Consider the following 20,407-nt stretch of genomic DNA (forward strand, 5'->3'; position numbering starts at 1 on the left):
TATAGTCAATCTATGTGACTAAGAAATCGGCAGCATGGCGCTATTACGGTCATGTCAGGTATCCAGTCAAGTTAGAAGAAGATTCACAACTGATTTTAATAATCAAGAACTTGATACTGGAATAAAATTCAAGAGTAACATAATAAATGACACACTGTCTTTCACCATGGAACTTATTACTACAAAGTGCACACACAAAATCAATGTCATCAATATTACTTATAGAGAAAATGACGCAATAAAGATAGGGGGAAAAATCACTTCCGAATTGACTGCAATACTTTCTGAATCAGTATGCAAATTTCATGTACAATCTTTCATTATAAATATGACTGCAATGCAGTTCATCAAGAGTTTTATACATATCAGGAAATAGTTTTTAGAATTAAAACTCACAAAAATAAATGAAAACAAATTCTGCTTGGTGCTGAGAGAACTATGATATTTAATGTGCAGACAATTAAAATTTCCACCTTTCCTAATCACCCATGAAAGTTGTTTGTTCCACACAGTAAGCGGCAGCCAGCAATTACAACAACGCAGACAGCGCTAAAGTCTACAGGAACTGACAACAGACACATCTGTAAAATACGTTTGTTTGTTTAAAATCTTGTTTGTATGTTGACACATGAAACTTGTGGAGTTCTTAATGTAGTTATAGTATTTTACATTTTGTCAGTTATATAAGTCTCAAAATTATATTGTTGTCTTGCACAGGGCAGAATAAGATTCACAATCACCTATGAAACAAATAAATTACAAGTGTTAGTGAAATTTTATCAATTATTTTTTTCTACCAACAATTTTTTGTAAAGGCTGTATGTGAATAATTACTAGAATGAAAGTTATCTAGAGAAAGTAGGGTTTACAACGCTTATGTTAATAAAATGAATCTAAGTAACGAACTAAGATAAAAATAAAGGAGTCAGATACTTGATTAAAGGCTTTAGCAAGAATGAAAAAAGATACATCTGAAAATGGAGGAACATGTCCGCGTTTTTTCGTCTTTTCTAAGTAAGAATAAAGAAGAAATTTTAATGGAAGTAACGTGATAGAAAACAGAAAATGAACTGAAAACTGACAATGAGGACTTTTTGGGTGCCAAAAAACATCGTTTTAAGTCGAGTAAAGAAAATTATTTCCTTTATTAAGTTTCTCAGAGGGCGTTGTAAGTGAACGTACAAGAAAGGCATGAATGTTCATGAGTGTGAACATTATAACCACCTGCTTAGTAGCTGCTTTGTCTGTCTTTGGAACGAAATAGGTCACTGATTCTGTGTATCAGAAATCTGACAGTTTGTTGGTAGATTTGTGGAGTGTGGAGGTATGTGGCATTTGATGTCTACGGACAGGATATGCAATTCGCGTAAATAACGGGCCGCTGATCTACGTACACAGTGATGGCGTCCGATAGCGACCCAGATGGGTTCCACGGGATTTGCACAAGGCGAATTTAGTCACCGAGACAGCAACGTGAGTTCACTATACCTCAAACCGCTGTAGCACAGTTCTGGCTCTGAGATGTGGACAATCTGTTGTAAATCGTCGTCGTGGAAGAAATCAAGCATGAAGGGAAGCAGGTGGTTACCAGCTGTCAACGTGCCTTCGATTACTACCACAGGTCCCAAGTAAGCGGAGGCGAATATATCACATAGCACAATACTGCTCCCACCATCCTGCATCGGTGGCATGTTGCACGTGACAACCCGCCGTTCACATTCATGACGGCGTGTGTGGAGATGACGATCGGCCTAGTGTAGCAAAAATGTGATTCACTCGAAGAGCAATACCGATGGTCCCGCGCCCACTACAGTCGTAATAGACAAAGTCGTTGGGTCAGTATGTGTACACATAGGGGATGTCTGTTGCGGAGCTCCACGTTCGACAATGTACGATGAACGGTGTGCTCAGAAACAATTGTGCGTGCACCAGCATTGTTCTCTTTCTTCGGAGATGCCACAGATTGCCATCTATCCTATTTTATTGAGCAGATATGCCTCCAAACCCCCACTGTGTGAACAGTCGTGGCTGTCCAGCCATTTAGTGCCTAGTGGTAGTTTCATTATCCTTCTGCCTCTTTCGTTATATGCTCCCGACAGTAGGACGCGAACATTCGACCAGCTTCACCGTTTTCGAGATACTCGTTGACAGGCTCTGAGTAATAATAATCTGTCCTTTGTCAAAGTCGCTTGTTTCAGTGGATTTCTCCACTTACAATCCACATCTTCGCTAGGGTGATCCCCAGTCCGAGTCTGCTCCGCTTATGTACTTCTGTTGCCGCAACGCGTGTTCGTAACGTCGCGGCAGGCAATGGTCATAATGTTGTGGCTTATCAGTGTGTAATGATTATTGAATGGAATGCACATCCGAACTGACATGGAATTTTGGTTGTGTATATACTAGGCAAAGACGAAAATAATGACTGCTTCACAGAAAAATTGCCTCTTGATAGCGACCTAATTCAGTTACACGCTGTAGACCTGGACAACACGGCGTGGACGAAGCTAAATTTAGTATATCGAATAGTTCAGGCAAATAAAGTTTTCTTCAGCAAAATAACTCAACTGATGTAGAAAAAATTAAGACAGGACTGACACAGGAGCTTCTGAAACAGTGCGCCAGTAACATTCATTTTATGAATTTAAGGAAGGAAGCAAGATAGCCATAATTTAGCGTTAAGAAGATGATGACGTTTTGTCAGAGGAAACACTAGCTCTGGGTGGAGAAGGTTCCGAAAGGAAATCTTCGGTCTCCTTTCTAACGAAATCACACTGGCATTCATCTTAAGCAACTTAGAAAAATCACGGAAAACTGATGCTGGATGACCACACGAGACTGGAAGCTTCATGTTCCCGGAAGGGAATCCGCTGCTTCACCCAGTGGGCCATCTAGCCCGGTGCTTAAGAAATCAGCACAGCGTTTAAGGAAATTTAGGGAAACCCTAATCACTTTAACTAGACGGTGCTTAAATCCGTGTCCTGAATGAGAGCCAACTAATGACTTCATGTCGTTCGATTCACAGAATTCATGGCTCGTGAGAAAACTCGATGAGAAGACACTCAGAACAAAGGTGTTGCAACTGAATGTTGTTAAAAATTAAATGATCTGGAAAAATATGATGTGAAGAGGTAACATAAAAGAATCCATAACGAGAACAAATCATACGTTGAACGCACACTCAAAGTTCACATCAAGAGTTCACGTGGCACTGGAAGGAACAGTAGAAGGGATACGTTGTGGAGGTACACAACAATTATAAAAAGTTTGTCTAGAGCGAAATATTAGCACGACTCCTGTGAAAGTTGAAAGTAAAGGACAAAAAAATTCGTCGACAAGTCTAAAAATCCAGAATGAGATTTTCACTCTGCAGCGGAGTGTGCGCTGATATGAAACTTCCTGGCAGATTAAAACTGTGTGCCCGACCGAGACTCGAACTCGGGACCTTTGCCTTTCGCGGGCAAGTGCTCTACCAACTGAGCTACCGAAGCACGACTCACGCCCGCTACTCACAGCTTTACTTCTGCCAGTACCTCGTCTCCTACCTTCCAAACTTTACAGAAGCTCTCCTGCGAACCTTGCAGATCTAGCACTCCTGAAAGAAAGGATATTGCGGAGACATGGCTTAGCCACAGCATGGGGGATGTTTCCAGAATGAGATTTTCACTCTGCAGCGGAGTGTGCGAGATATGAAACTTCCTGGCAGATTAAAACTGTGTGCCCGACCGACACTCGAACTCGGGACCTTTGCCTTTCGCGGGCAAGTGCTCGTTGGTAGCAAGTGCTCTACCTGTTGGTAGAGCACTTGACCGCGAAAGGCAAGGGAGGACTCGAACCTCCGACGGGGGGAGCCGCGCGAACCGTGCAAGGCGACCAAGACCGGACGGCTACCCCGCGCGGCCTGTTTTGCATTTCTGGACTGAAGTTCGACAACTACAGCTGTGGCATCATACCTTTATCATCCCTACGTGGGGCACAAGGAAGTACGGTCGGAGCTCTACATGTATACTGTTGTTTATTAGGATGTATATCATTCCACACAGCTAGTTTTGACGTCGAATGTCGTATAAAGGTGTTGCCTCTGATGAGATCATTTTCTGTCTCATTAGTGACATCGTAACTGCCATCTACATTTATAATCTGCGAACCACGGTGAAGGGTATGGCAGAGGGTATGTCCCACTGTACCAATTATTAGGCCTTTGTCCTATTCTAATCATGCACGGAGTGCGGGGAGAAAGAGTGTTTAAGTGCCTCCGTGCGTGGTGTAATTAACCTAATCTTGTCCTCACTGTCCGTATGGGAGCTATACGTAGGGGTTCGTAGTACAGGATGTTTGTAAATTAGTTATATGAAGGTAGCCTTTAAACGTGAAGAAAGTAAATAATTTATAGAAATGTTTCAAAAATGTTCAAATGTGTGTGAAACCTTATGGGACTTAATTGCTAAAGTCATCAGTCCCTAAGCTTACACACTACTTAACCTAAATTATCCTAAGGACAGACACACACACACCCATGCCCGAGGGAGGACTCGAACCTCCGCCGGGACCAGCCGCACAGTCCATGACTGCAGCACCTAGACCGCTCGGCTAATCCCGCGCGGCTACAGAAATGTTTGATACGCCACTAAATGCAGTATATTTTCAAGTTTTTTTCACAGATGTTCAATGCGTTTACCTTTTGTAACACAAAAAATGTCCCATCTGTAATCAGTTTCCTGCCAAATCCCAATAAGCAAGTCTTGATGCATGGTGCAACTGCTTGTAATATCAGTTGTCGCAGCTCGTCGACCTTCTCCAGAAGCTGCGGAACAAATATCCTGTCTTTAATGTAGCTCCATACACAGAAGTCCATTGGGGTTACATCAGGTGATCGTGGTGGCTAGGCTTTTGTTCCGCTACATCTAATCCTAGTCGACACCTTCCTACGGGAATATGCAACAACTTCACAATGGTCACGTGGTGGTGCGCAATCTTGCTGGAAAATAAATACTCTGCACATTCAGATATGTCCAGGTGCGATATGCCGAACTTATTCAGTTGCAGCATCAAAGACAAGATACACAGCCAGTTTCCGTGAAACGATTGTACCAGTTAATAACAGTTTGTCTTTGAAGTGATGGCTTGCGATATTTAGTCCTGAATTGTCTCTGAAATGTAGTACCGGAAATGGTTTCGTGAAACCATGAACAACACTGCTCGTGTTCTATACCGTTATATGATGACTATTGGAATAACTTATTCACGCATGCAACCTATGGGAACGTCGGGAACTAACGGTGTTAGGCTGGAATAAAATTTAAAGATATTTTGCACTTAGTGCTTAATCAAACATTTCTGTAAATTATTTGCCCCTTCCACAATTAAAGGTTAGTTTCGTATAACTAATGTACACTGAAGAGACTGGTATAAGCATTCGTATTCAATTACAGAGACATGTAAATAGGCAGAATACGGCGCAGCGGCAACGCCTGTATAAGACAACAATTGTCTCGTGCAGTTGTTAGATCAGATACTGCTGCTACAATGGCAGGTTATCAAGATTCAAGTGAGTGTGAACGCGCACGAGCGATGGGAAACAGCACCTCCGAGGTAGCGATGAAGTGGGGATTTTCCCGTACCACCATTTCACGAGTCTATCGTGAATATCAGGAATCCGGTAAAACATCAAACCTCCGACATCGCTGCGGCCGGAGAAAGGTCCTGCAAGAACGGGACCAACGACGACTGAAGAGAATCGTTCAACTTGACAGAAGTGCAACCCTCCCGTAAATTGCTGCAGATTTCAGTGCTGGGTCATCAACTAATGTTAGCGTGCGAACCATTCAACGAAACGTCATCGGTATGGGCTCTCAGATCCGAAGGCAAACTGGTGTACCCTTGATGACTGCACGACACAAAGATTAACGCCTCGCCTGGGCCCATCAACACCGACACTGGACTGTTGATGACTGGAAACATATTGCCTGGTGGAAGAGTTTCGTTTCAAATTGTATCGAGAGGATGGACGTGTACGGGTATGGAGACAACCTCATGAATCCATGAACCCTGCATGTCAGCAGGGGACTGCTCAAGTTGGTGGAAGGTCTGTAATGGTGTGGGACGTGTGCAATGAAGTGATACGGAACCCGTAATACATCTAGATACGACTCTGAGAGGTGAAACATACGTGAGCATCCTGTCTCATAACCTGCATATATTTACGTCCATTGTGCATTCCGACGGACTTGGGCAATTCCAGCAGGACGATCCGACAGCCCACACATCCAGAATTGCTACAGAGTGGCTCCAGGAACACTCTTCTGAGTTTAAACACTTTCGCTGGCCACCAAACTCCCCAGACATGAACAATATTGTGCACATCTTGCAACGTGGTGTTCAGAAGAGATCTCCATCCCCTCGTACCCTTACGGTTTTATGGACAGCCCTGCAGGATTCATGGCGTCAGTTCCCTCCAGCACTACTTCAGCCATTAGTGCGTGCCACGTCGTGTTGCGGCACTTCTGTGTGCTAGCGAGGGCTCTACGCGATATTAAGCAGGTGTATCAGTTTCTTTGGCTCTTCAGTGTATAAACACTTACATATACTTAGAATTATCATTTAAAGTCGGTTCTTGAAACTCTGTTAGTAGACTTTCTCTGGATAGTTGAACGTTGTCTTCAAGAGTCTTCTGGTTCAGTTCTTTCATCATCTCTGTGACACTTACACACTTGTCAAACAAACCTGTGACAATTCGGCTGCCCTTCTCTGTATCTGTTCGATATCCGCTGCTAGTCCTATTTCATACGGGTCCCAAACACTTGAGCAGTGTTTTAGGATGAGTCGCACGGGTGATTTTTAAGAAATCTCCTTTATAGAGTGATTTCAATTTCCTGGTCTTGTACCAATAAACTGAAGACCTTCACTTGCTTTACCCACGACTGGGACAATGTGATAGTTCCATTTCGTGTCCCTATTAACTGTCACACCGAGGTATTTGTACGAGTCTACAGATTCCAACTGTGACTCACTTATATTCATGGGACACTGCGTTATTTCGTTTTGTTAAGTGCACAGTTTTACATCTCTGAACATTTAAATCCTGTTGCCAATCTTTGCTCCACTTTAAAATCTTAGCAATCTCTGACTGAATATTTGTACAGCTTCGTTCAGACTGTACTTCGTTACAGATAACGTCATCATCTGCGAAAAGTCTGAGGTTACCATTAACATTGCCCTTAAAATCGTTGATAATAAGCGTACGTGTGGTACTGAGTCAAATGCTTTTCGGAAATCAAGAAATACCACATCTGCCTGACTGCCGTGATTCATGGTTTTCAGGAAGTTACCTGAGAAAGTGCAAGCTGCGTTTCGCATGATCTATGTTTTGGTTGACGTGGAGAAAGACGTTTTGTTCCTGATACCTTTTCACGTTTGCGCTCAGAATATGTCCTTAGATTTTACAAGTAATGGTTGTGAAGGACGCTGGACAGTGGTTTTGTGGATCCGTTCTGCTACCCTTCTTGTTGACAAGTGTGAGCTATGCTTTCTTCCAGCTGCTGGGGACGTTTTTTTGTTCCAGGAATTTACAGTAGATAATAGATAACAGACGGGTTAACTCAATCGCAAACTGGGTATAGAGTCTGACAGGGATTCCATTGGGTCCTATGGCTGTGTTCAATTGAAACGATTTCAGTTGTTTCTCAACGCCACCGACACTAATGACTGTTTCACACATGTTTCACTCATACGCGGATTAAATTGGGCCAATACTTCCAGGATTTCCTTTGGAAATGCACATTTGGAAACAGAGTTCAGCTGTTATGCTCTTGCTTTATTATTCTCTGTTTTAGTTGCTGCCTTGCCCATGAATGACTGGACGCAAATTTTGGTACCACTAACAGCCTTCATGAACGAAGGCCAGAATTTCCTTGTTTCGAGAGAGGTCTTTCGACAATATTCTGGTACGCTAGTCACTGAAGGCTTCACACATTGCTCTCTTGACTACCAAACGCGTTTCATTCACTGCATCTACAGCTCTAACCTATGTTTTATACTTGTTATGCAATAGTCTCTATTTATTTTGAAGCTTCTTTACAATGACTGTATACCATCGAGGAGCTTTCCCATCATGAACTGTTGTACTGGGTACGTACCTGTCCAGTGCATGATCAAGTGATTTTTTACATGATCCTATCCAAAGATAAAAATTTCAAGTTTCTCATTGAGAAATAACTCTGCTGCTTCTCAGACTAGTTCGCTGAACATATTAATCTTCGTGCTTATTTTAGTTGCCAGTTGTACTTCCGTATTAATTGTTGCTATAACTGCCTCGTGTTCACTGATGTCAGTTTCGGTACGGTATCTTCAAAGATAATGTCGTTATCAGGAGAAAGAAAACTGGCGTTCTACGGATCGGAGCGTGGAATGTCAGGTCCCTTAATCGGGCAGGTAGGTTAGAAAATTTGAAAATGGAAATGGATAGGTTAAAGTTAGATATAGTGGGAATTAGTGAAGTTCGGTGGCGGGAGGAACAAGACTTCTGGTCAGGTGACTACAGGGTTATAAACACAAAGTCAAATAGGGGTAATGCAGGAGTAGGTTTAATAATGAGTAGGAAGATAGGAACGCGGGTAAGCTACTACAAACAGCTTAGTGAACGCATTATTGTGGCCAAGATAGATACGAAGCCCACACCTACTACAGTAGTACAAGTTTATATGCCAACTAGCTCTGCAGATGACGAAGAAATTGAAGAAATGTATGATGAAATAAAAGAAATTATTCAGATAGTGAAGGGAGACGAAAATTTAATAGTCATGGGTGACTGGATTCGAGTGTAGGAAAAGGGAGAGAAGGAAACGTAGTAGGTGAATATGGATTGGGGCTAAGAAATGAAAGAGGAAGCCTCCTGGTAGAATTTTGCACAGAGCACAACTTAATCATAGCTAACACTTGGTTTAAGAATCATGATAGAAGATTGTATACATGGAAGAACCCTGGAGATACTAAAAGGTATCAGATAGATTATATAATGGTAAGACAGAGATTTAGGAACCAGGTTTTAAATTGTAAGACATTTCCAGGGGCAGATGTGGATTCTGACCACAATCTATTGGTTATGACCTGTAGATTAAAACTGAAGAAACTGCAAAAAGGTGGGAATTTAAGGAGATGGGACCTGGATAAACTGAAAGAACCAGAGGTTGTAGAGAGTTTCAGGGAGAGCATAAGGGAACAATTGACAGGAATGGGGGAAAGAAATACAGTAGAAGAAGAATGGGTAGCTTTGAGGGAGGATGTAGTGAAGGCAGCAGAGGATCAAGTAGGTAAAAAGACGAGCGCTAGTAGAAATCCTTGGGTAACAGAAGAAATATTGAATTTAATTGATGAAAGGAGAAAATATAAAAATGCAGTAAATGAAGCAGGCAAAAAGGAATACAAACGTCTCAAAAATGAGATCGACAGGAAGTGCAAAATGGCTAAGCAGGGATGGCTAGAGGACAAATGTAAGGATGTAGAGGCTTATCTCACTAGGGGTAAGATAGATACTGCCTACAGGAAAATTAAAGAGACCTTTGGAGATAAGAGAACCACTTGTATGAACATCAAGAGCTCAGATAGCAACCCAGTTCCAAGCAAAGAAGGGAAGGCAGAAAGGTGGAAGGAGTATATAGAGGGTCTATACAAGGGCGATGTACTTGAGGACAATATTATGGAAATGGAAGAGGATGTAGATGAAGATGAAATGGGAGATACGATACTGCGTGAAGAGTTTGACAGAGCACTGAAAGACCTGAGTCGAAACAAGGCCCCCGGAGTAGACAACATTCCATTGGAACTACTGACGGCCTTGGGAGAGCCAGTCCTGACAAAACTCTACCATCTGGTGAGCAAGATGTATGAAACAGGAGAAATACCCTCAGACTTCAAGAAGAATATAATAATTCCAATCCCAAAGAAAGCAGGTGTTGACAGATGTGAGAATTACCGAACAATCAGTTTAATAAGCCACAGCTGCAAAATACTAACACGAATTCTTTACAGACGAATGGAAAAACTAGTAGAAGCCGACCTCGGGGAAGATCAGTTTGGATTCCGTAGAAATACTGGAACACGTGAGGCAATACTGACCTTACGACTTATCTTAGAAGAAAGATTAAGGAAAGGCAAACCTACGTTTCTAGCATTTGTAGACTTAGAGAAAGCTTTTGACAATGTTGACTGGAATACTCTCTTTCAAATTCTAAAGGTGGCAGGGGTAAAATACAGGGAGCGAAAGGCTATTTACAATTTGTACAGAAACCAGATGGCAGTTATAAGAGTCGAGGGACATGAAAGGGGTGCAGTGGTTGGGAAGGGAGTGAGACAGGGTTGTAGTCTCTCCCCGATGTTATTCAATCTGTATATTGAGCAAGCAGTAAAGGAAACAAAACAAAAATTCGGAGTAGGTGTTAAAATCCATGGAGAAGAAATAAAAACTGTGAGGTTCGCCGATTACATTGTAATTCTGTCAGAGACAGCAAAGGACTTGGAAGAGCAGTTGAACGGAATGGATGGTGGCTTGAAGGGAGGATATAAGATGAACATAAACAAAAGCAAAACGAGGATAATGGAATGTAGTCGAATTAAGTTGGGTGATGTTGAGGGTATTAGATTAGGAAATGAGACACTTAAAGTAGTAAAGAAGTTTTGCTATTTGGGGAGCAAAATAACTGATGATGGTCGAAGTAGAGAGGATATAAAATGTAGACTGGCAATGGCAAGGAAAGCGTTTCTGAAGAAGAGAAATTTGTTAACATCGAGTATAGATTTAAGTGTCAGGAAGTCATTTCTGAAAGTATTTGTTTGGAGTGTAGCCATGTATGGAAGTGGAACATGGACGGTAAATAGTTTGGACAAGAAGAGAATACAAACATTCGAAATGTGGTGCTACAGAAAAATGCTGAAGATTAGATGGGTAGATCACATAACTAATGAGGAGGTACTGAATAGGATTGGGGAGACGAGGAGTTTGTGGCACAACTTGACCAGAAGAAGGGATCGGTTGGTAGGACATGTTCTGAGGCATCAAGGGATCACCAATTTAGTATTGGAGGGCAGCGTGGAGGGTAAAAATCGTAGGGGGAGACCAAGAGATGAATCCAGTAAGCAGATTCAGAAGGATGTAGATTGCAGTAGCTACTGGGAGATGAAGAAGCTTGCACAGGATAGAGTAGCATGGAGAGCTGCATCAAACCAGTCTCGGGACTGAAGACCACAACAACAACAACAACATCTTCAAAGAAGTCAAGTCTGTTTCCATTTGATCTAATATATTTGCGCCATGAAGTGGAGTTTTGAACTACAAGTTCTAGGTAGTTTGTCGCAATGAAACTCCTTACGCTCTGGCGCCCCTATACACAGTGCTTTGGGGAAACTAATCTATTCCGTGTAAGTACACGGGATACAGGCTGTGATCAGCGATTAAGCGTATAATAAACCTGAATGGCGAGGACGCTTCCTCTTGCACCGGCCAACGACATTTGGTAGGAGCCGATGGACGTTTGCTCCGATCTTTGCTTCGTCCAATGCCTTCTGCCTCTCCTCGGATCCGTGCAACTTTTGCTTACTAGCGATTTTTCGACCGGTGACAGCTTCCATACTATCTGAGTCCCACTTACGCATCCAGTACAATGACCCTCGTGTCATTGTTTGTGGATCGATTGCACAAGACGCAGGAACTACGATAGTACGTTCGTTACGTATGCAGAAGCACAACTCTAGGGAATAAATCAGAAAGATGGCGATTGCAGCAGAACACCAGATGAACACAGCTACACTATTGGCCATTAAAATTGCTACACCAAGAAGATGACGTGCTACTAACGCGAAATTTAACCGACAGGAAGAAGATGCTGTGATATGCAAATTATTAGCTTTTCAGAGCATTCACACAAGGTTGGCGCCGGTGGCGACACCTACAACGTGCTGACCTGAGGAAAGTTTCCAACCGATTACTCATACACAAACAGCAGTTGACCAGCGTTGCCTGGTGAAACGTTGTCGTGATGCCTCGTTTCCGACTTTGGTAAAGGTCGGATTGTAGCCCGTCGCGATTTCGGTTTATCGTATCGCAACATTGCTGCTCGTGTTGGTCGAGATCTAATGACTGTTAGCAGAATATGGAATCGGTGGGTTCAGAAGGGTAATACGGAACGCCGTGCTGGATCCCAACGTCCTCGTATCACTAGCAGTCGAGATGACAGGCATCTTATCCACATGGCTGTAACGTTTCGTGCACCCACGTCTCGATCCCTTAATCAACAGATGGGGACATTTGCAAGACAAAAACCATCTGCACGAACAGTTCGACGACGTTTGCAGCAGCATGGACTATCAGCTCGGAGACCATGGCTGCGGATACCCTTGACGCTGCATCACAGACAGGAGCGCCCCAACGACGAACCTGGGTGCACGAATGGCAAAACGTCATTTTTTCGGATGAATCCAGGTTCTGTTTACAGCATCATGATGGTCGCATTCGTGTTTGGCGACATCGCAGTGAACGAACATTGAAATCGTGTATTCGTCATCGCCATACTGGCGTATCACCCGGCGTGATGGTATGGGGTGCCATTGGTTACACGTCTCGGTCGTCTCTTGTTCGCATTGACGGCACTTTGAACAGTGGACGTTACATTTCAGATGTGTTACGACCCGTGGCTCTACCGTTCATTCGATCCCTGCGAAACCCTACATTTCAGCAGGATAATGCACGACCGCAAGTTGGAGGTCCTGTACGGGCCTCTCTGGATACAGAAAATGTTCGACTGCTGCCCTGGCCAGCACATTCTCCAGATCTCTCACCAATTAAAAACGTCTGGTCATTGGATGCCGAGCAACTGGCTCGTCACAATACGCCAGTCACTACTCTTGATGAACTGGGGTATAGTCTCGAAGCTGCATGGGCAGCTGTACCTGTACACGCCATCCAAGCTCTGTTTGACTCAATGCCCAGGCGTATCAAGGCCGTTATTACGGCCCGAGGTGGTTGTTCTGGGTACTGATTTCGCAGGATCTATGCACCCAAATTGCGTGAAAATGTGATCACATGTCAGTTCTAGTGTAATATATTTGTCCAATGAATGCCCGTTTATCATCTGCATTTCTCCTTGGTGTAGCAATTTTAATGGCCAGTAGTGTAGGAATAGCGCTTGGGTGTACAATTCATAGAGAGAACCTTTGGCGCCATCTTATGGAGGGTATACAGAACTAAGTTTCCTTGTCCTCGATAACCTGAAAGGACAATCGGCCTGGCGATTAATAGCGCTGTGCGCGTTTGTTCCTTTTATGGATGAGGAGCGCGACCGTGGCCCCAATACTGTTTCAGCGCCCACGACCTCCCGCGGCGTAATTCCCGCTCTGCCATTGACACAACGCGCGGGCTATGCACTTGGGCACTCGGCGCTCCTCAACAGCCGCGCCTGCACCCTGGGCTCGCCGCTCGCTCATCCGACAGGCGCGACACTAACGAAAGAAAGGAATGCAGACGCGCATTTCTTACGAGATACTCAGGCGTGTTCGCCAGCGGCTATAAACGCGACGAAAGTGGGCCGTATACCTCCTGTAACAACCCCGGGTTCCGTCGGCATGCCTTCGCACCTTGCTGTCGCCATCTTCCTTTATTTAATGTCCTCGTAACCAATGAGTATGTCCCGTTTATGTGCGTCTCATTTGATTTATGGTGACCATTGAAACGCAGCGCGTCATTGTAGTGATACCTCATGAAAACGTTAATCACCCTTACTGCCAATGTCAATAAAATCAGAATAGTCAGCATTAAACGGTCAGTAGTGACCCGTATTCATTAATACAGGTAATGAGATAACCGGATAATATTTCGCTCTAGAATTATGGCAATTTTTTGAGAACAAATATCTCCTTATAAAAGGCAACGTGGATTCCGCGAACAGTGATGTTGAGAAATTCGGTTCGTTCTGTTTCTCTATGAGATCCACAGAGATGTAGATAACGGCCCTCAAGTTGACACCGTGTTCCTTGACTTCAGGAAGGCATTTGGCTCTGTCCCGCAGTGCAGTTTAGTGATAAAAGTACGAGCTTACCCTGTATCGGGCCAGATTTGTAACTGGATATAAGACTTCCTTACAGACAGAACTCAACACCCCGCTCTTAACGGGGCAAGATCGACAGCGTAAATTTCCGGAGTACCCCAAGGATGTGTCATAGAACCATTACTGCTGTAGTAGAAAGCATCGGACACTCTTTAAGACTGTTTGCTGATGATGCGGTTGTCTGTAAGAAAGTAGCAACGCCAGAAGAAATGAGCTACAGAAGACATGAATTGTGCAGGCTGTGGCAGTTGAACCTGAATGTAAATAAATGTAACATACTGCGTATACATTGGACAAGAAATCCACTACTGTACATCTACAGTAGTGACGACAAATTTCTGGAAACAATATGTACCGTAAAATATCTAGGAGTAATAATCGAGAACGACCTTAACTGGAATGAGCACATAAAACAAATAACTGGAATGACCACTGAAATCCGGTCTCACAGGACGGGGCAGATCAGGTTGTGGAAAGGGGTCAAAATCAGTTACTGTTAGTTACACAAGAACACAGAACTTCATTCTTCGAAAACACAATGCACAGTTTTCTCTTTAAAACAACAAAGATCAATTCACGGCTGAGGGCCCAAGTAACTTCTCAATAATAAGGTTGTAATAATTCCTTTTAAAACACAAGGATTTAGAGACACGGCTGAAGGCCTTACTTTAAGTAAAATTAAAATATCTTATCAGCTAAAGGCCAAAATAATATTTGAGATCAGCAAAGGAAATTCTTTAAAAGGCTAGCATTTACCAATTTCGGCTAAAAGCCATATTACGGAAAATTTAAATTAATTCCTCGGCTGAAACTTGAATAATACTTCAAAATAATAAAAGGCAACCTTTAAAGACAAGCATTTACATAGTACAACAGAAAACCATCTTAAGAAAACATGAAATATCTTGACTGCTGAAGGCCCAAATAATTATTCAAAATAATTAAAGACAAACCTTAATATAGGCATTTACACAGTACGGCAGAAGGCCATTTAAAGAATTCAAGACAATTGAAGAGAAACCTTACAAACAGGAATTTACGCATTACTGCTGAAAGCCACAAATTTTAAAACAAACGCGGCCGAAGGCCTAAATACAGAGTAAACAAGAATTTTAAATAAAACACGGCTGAAGGCCTAATCAAAAAATACTTCACATAAGGTTCGGCTGAAGGCAAATACTAAACACAAATGGTTCAAATGGCTCTGAGCACTATTCGACTTAACTTCTGAGGTCATCAGTCCCCCAGATCTTAGAACTACTTAAACTTAACTAACCTAAGGGCACCACAAACATCCATGCCCGAGGCAGGATTCGAACCTGCGACCGTAGCGGTCGCGTGGTTCCAGACTGTAGCGCCTAGAACCGCTCGGCCACCCCGGCCGGCTACTAAACACAGAACAGACAAAATTAATACACGGCTCAAGGTCTGATACAGTTCTTGCGACAAAAGAAAATCACAATCACAAACAACAGAACAGTGGTGCTCAGAAGGGTTCCTAGGGTCGGACTGGGGAGGAAACTGTAACAACAGTTTAGGTGAGACAGGCAGCCAAGCGTAACACTAAATAATCGGGTGGCAGCACGACCTAGGGACGGCTGACGAACCAGTCAACAACCTAATCAATTCCCTTTCTCGCAACCGACCGACAGGCTACTCCAGTACGCAGACAGCATCCATCTGCTCAGCTGAAATCACAGAAGTTACACACAGCTCCACGCAAACACTTGCACCAAGAACTGCGACAATCCAAAACCAATCACCGTGGAACAACAAGGAGAAATGACAAGTCTCTCTCACACACACACACACACACACACACACACACACACACAGAGTTTCCATAAGCGGTCGGTGATCAAATACACGTCGTCCGAACGACCAACCAAGGTCGTCCCCACTCAAGTTATGAGTGTCGGTAACGGTCGGGCGAGTCTTGGCTGTCCGGAGCTCACTGCAGCTCCAACCCGACTCAACTCGATGTCCGTTTGGAACTCGGAGACACGGCGACCCGGGCACACTGGCTCTGACTCACCCATGCAGAGGTAACTCTTGCCCATCGGCGACATCTCTGCACGAGAAAGGAACCGACCCACGTCAGGCAAGATGACCAACTGACGAGGCCCAGAAACGGTCAAAAGACCAAATACACGTCACCCAATGAGACGACCAACCGAACGACCAACCGGCGGTCGTTCCCGCTCCAATCTCCTTCCGTCGGACAGTTCATGTGTGTCGCCAGCGATCGCCATGTGCTGGCTGTCCGCGCCTCACTGGTGCTCCTCCCCGACTCAACTCCCGACAGACAACGACCTGGAAATACTAGCGGTCGCTCCAGAGATAGTACGACAGTGCACTTATCGATACTTACACTAAGAACAATACACACACCCACTCCCGAGAGAGGACTCGAACCTCCAACTGGGGGGGAGGGGGAGGGGGAGCCGCTCGACCGTGGCAAGGCGCCCTACACCGCGTGGCTGACGCCAGACAGATTCAGAAGAATAATCTTAAGAAAACGTAACTCATTCACGAAAGAAGTGTCTTACAAGGCGCATGTTCGATTGATTCTTGAGTGTTGTCCATCAATCTGGGACACTTACCAGGCAGGACTGATAGAAGAGGTACAGAAGACCCAACGAAGAGCAGTGCGTTTCGTCACGAGATCGTTCGGTCGGCGCTACAGCGATGCCGAGATGCTCAACAAATTCGAATGCCAGACGCTACAAGAGAGGCGTTGTCCATAACGGAGAGGTTTACTATTGAAATTTCGAGAGAGTACTTTCTGGGAAGAGTCACACAACATATTACTTCCTCTGACATACAGCTCGCGAAATTAAAGCTTATACAGAGGCTTACCGACAATCATTCTTCCCATGCGCCATTTGTGGGTGGAAAAGGGAGGGGAGTGATCAGTTAGGGGTACCAAAAGTTCCCTCCGCCACACATCGTCAGATGGCTTGCAGATTATTGATGTTATTGATGCAGATGTAAAATATTAGTCACCCTTAATAGAGCACATTGATAGCTTTATAGCAGTGGTTCCCAATCTTTCTTAGACCATTTCCCCTGAGTACAATCAGACATTAGCTAGTACCCCCCGCCCTCACACCCGACTTCCATGTTTTGCCACCCCACGTTATCACCAACTTTAGCTCCTAAATAAAATGTAGAATGAAAGGCTTTTCTTCGAAAACTTTTATTTTTAAAATGATGGGTGATGAATGGTAATTAGTTTGTGTGTGTGTGTGTGTGTGTTTTAGAATGAATGAAGAAGGAATTCGTGGTACATCACAAGTGCTACCCACAACTCCTTCTCAGAAAAGAAAGCTAAGTATTCATAGTGAGTGTAGACACTTGTTACAAAACATGCTTCCCCGGCATTGCTCCTCTCCACTGTGACACTTACTTGACTTGCAAACTGGGACCCCTTTTAAAATCAAAGGAGCTCAGAGGTGTACACTACACTTAATGTTCGTAAATCGCTTGATTGCTGTACTCATTACTTCTAAAGTGACAAAAATTGAACATTAGGCTGTTGTTCCTTTGTGTCCAACCACTCTAATAATAATAATAATAATGGAACTGTGTACAGTACTATAGTAGCCCTTATGTAGTTTCTGCTGTGTCGTGCTGTCAATTAATTCATTTAACTGCTTGGAAGCGTGTAATGAAGCAATTTCTGGACTACTGCAGGTACTGTCTACAACCTGGAGAAGACTTTCTTGAGACATTTAGAATCTGTTACGTATATGTCTCACTTTTATCATCAGCGATTAACGGGACAAAGGACAACATATGTGCCTACTGGGTGGCGATGTGAGGAACCTGTAACCACCGCATTCATGCTACTAAGTTAAAAAAAGTAATTATTGATAACTTATATATTCAGTATTAGAGTCTTACAAAATTCTCATAATAGTAAGGAGCTTTTGAAAATAATTTAGTTTGGTGAATGAAACAGGATCGAATCGTTTAGTTCATATCCCTCAGAAAATTTCATTGTACGCTTTAGCAGGTAGTTACCCCCCCCCCCCCCTTCCGATTGGGAACCTATTCTTTTAAGTGTTGTAGAGATGGTACCAGGTGTTCGTTTGACCCTTCACCACTGACATCAGGCCAGTGAAGTGGTATACATGTGCCAGTCTGTTGTTTGGAATTGGTGCAGTAAGAGAGGTCGACGTGGATACTTGCAGAATGACTGATCGGAACTAGCCTGTTTGGACGTGCCCATAGCGACAAGGCGAATGAATTTGCCTGATTTGTTGGGGTACCAATGCGGACTGTTCAGAGTATCAGCAAGAAGAGATGTACCATTCATAGCCATGTAGCATAGCAGAGAAGGGTGCTCGTAAAAGGATCCTAACGGACTAGAACCGAACACCGCTTTCAGTGAATGCATGTCCATCTTAACCACCATCAGAGTGTACACCGCGGAGACTGCTGCATTCAGTGTACGTCTGGAGTCGAGTAGCTTGCAAAAGGCCATTGCTTACAGTGGACCACACAACTACACGTCTTCAATTGGCTAAACACAGAAACCGGTCTCCAGCTGACTGTAGCCACGAAGTTCGGACCGCTGAGTCGCGATTTTGCCTCTTTTCAAATTATGCAAGGCATCAAGTGCACAGATGGCCTAATGAGGCATGTCACCCTTAGCGTCTCGCAAGTCGCTCGATGTGGCGTCGAATGCAATAAGTACTTGTCCTCGGCAGCCGAACTTCTCCAAATGGGGGAATCGCAGCCCACAATGCCGTACGCTCATTACCATTTCTTCCACCCTTAACTTGTGAAGGGTGTTCTTCAGACCGGAGGCGGTAATCTGATTATGGATGTTCATCTTATTGCATGGACGAGGGACTCCAGCTGATGATATATATGAGAAAAAGTACCACGACAGCTGTATCTTGAGAACGTCTTTATTCTATCACACGATTAGTTTCGGTGGCACATTATCAGCATCCTCAGGCCCCATCACTGCCAAAAGAGTATTTGATTTCCTTGTCTCATTTACTATGGAAACCTTGCTATTAGCACCGTTGGATTAACTTTCATCAGAAGTCTATACTCGAAACCATTTTGTCTCCAATTGGAGGCTCCTGATGAAAGCTAGCTCGCGTGTGTTAGTCACAAGGATCCCATAGTAAATGCGCAGTGGTGGGGCCTGACTATGGCTGTAATGTGCCGCCCGAAACTAGTCGTGCGGTAGAATAAAGATACAGCTGTGGTGGTACTTTTTCTCATATGGTTCTTTGATATGTTTTGGGTTTGTTTTTCGTACCCTGATTCGCACTCACTCACTCAGATTTATCATTTTAATGTTTCTGATGATGAAAGTGACAACAGCTGTGTATATTCACTGAGTGGACAAAAGTCGTGGGATACCTCCTAATACCACATCGAACCTCCTTTTGCCTGAAGTAGTGCAGCAGCTCGACGTGGCATGGACGTAAAACGTCGTTGAGAGCCCCAGAAGAAATACTGAGCCGTGTTGCCTCTATATCCGTCCATAATTGTGATAGTGTTACTGGTTAAGGATTTTGTGCACGTGCTGACCTCTCAGTGATGTCCCATAAATGTTCGATGAGATTCGTGTGGGGAGCTCGAATTGCCCAGAACGCTCTTCAAACCAATCACGAACAATTGTGGCATGATGAAATGGTGCACTGTCATCTATAAAAATTACTTCGTTGATTGGGAGCAGAAACATTTCCAGTCATTAACCGGTTCAGTTGGAAAAAAGAACCCAGTCCATTCCATGTAAAGCAGCCATCGCCATTATGGAGCCACCACCAGCTTACACAATGCCCTGTTGACAATCTGGGTCCACGGCGCCGCGCAGGATTTAGCCGAGCGGTCAGGGGCGCTGCAGTCATGAGTAATGGACTGTGCGGCTGGTCGCGGCGGAGGTTCGACTCCTCCCTCGGGCATGGGTGTGTGTGTTTGTAATTAGGATAATTTAGGTTAAGTAGTGTGTAAGCTTAGGGACTGATGACCTTAGCAGTTATGTCCCATAATATTTCACAAACATTAGAACATTTTATTTGGTCCACGGCTTCGTGGGGTCTGCGTCACACTCGAATCTTGAATCAGCTCTTACCAACTGAAGTTGGGTCTCACTTGACCAGGCCACGGTTTTCCAGATGTCTAGGAGCCAAACGATATGGTTACAAGCGCAGGAGAGGCGTTGCAGGCGGTGTTGTGCTGTCAGCAAAGGCCCTCACTTCAGTCGTCTGCTGCCATAGGCCATTAACGTCAAATTTGGTCTCACTGTCCTAACGGATACGTTCGTCGTACGTCTCGCATTGATTTCTGCT

Source organism: Schistocerca nitens, chromosome 9 (genome assembly GCF_023898315.1).
Source record: "Schistocerca nitens isolate TAMUIC-IGC-003100 chromosome 9, iqSchNite1.1, whole genome shotgun sequence".
In the NCBI taxonomy this organism is placed as follows: domain Eukaryota; kingdom Metazoa; phylum Arthropoda; class Insecta; order Orthoptera; family Acrididae; genus Schistocerca; species Schistocerca nitens.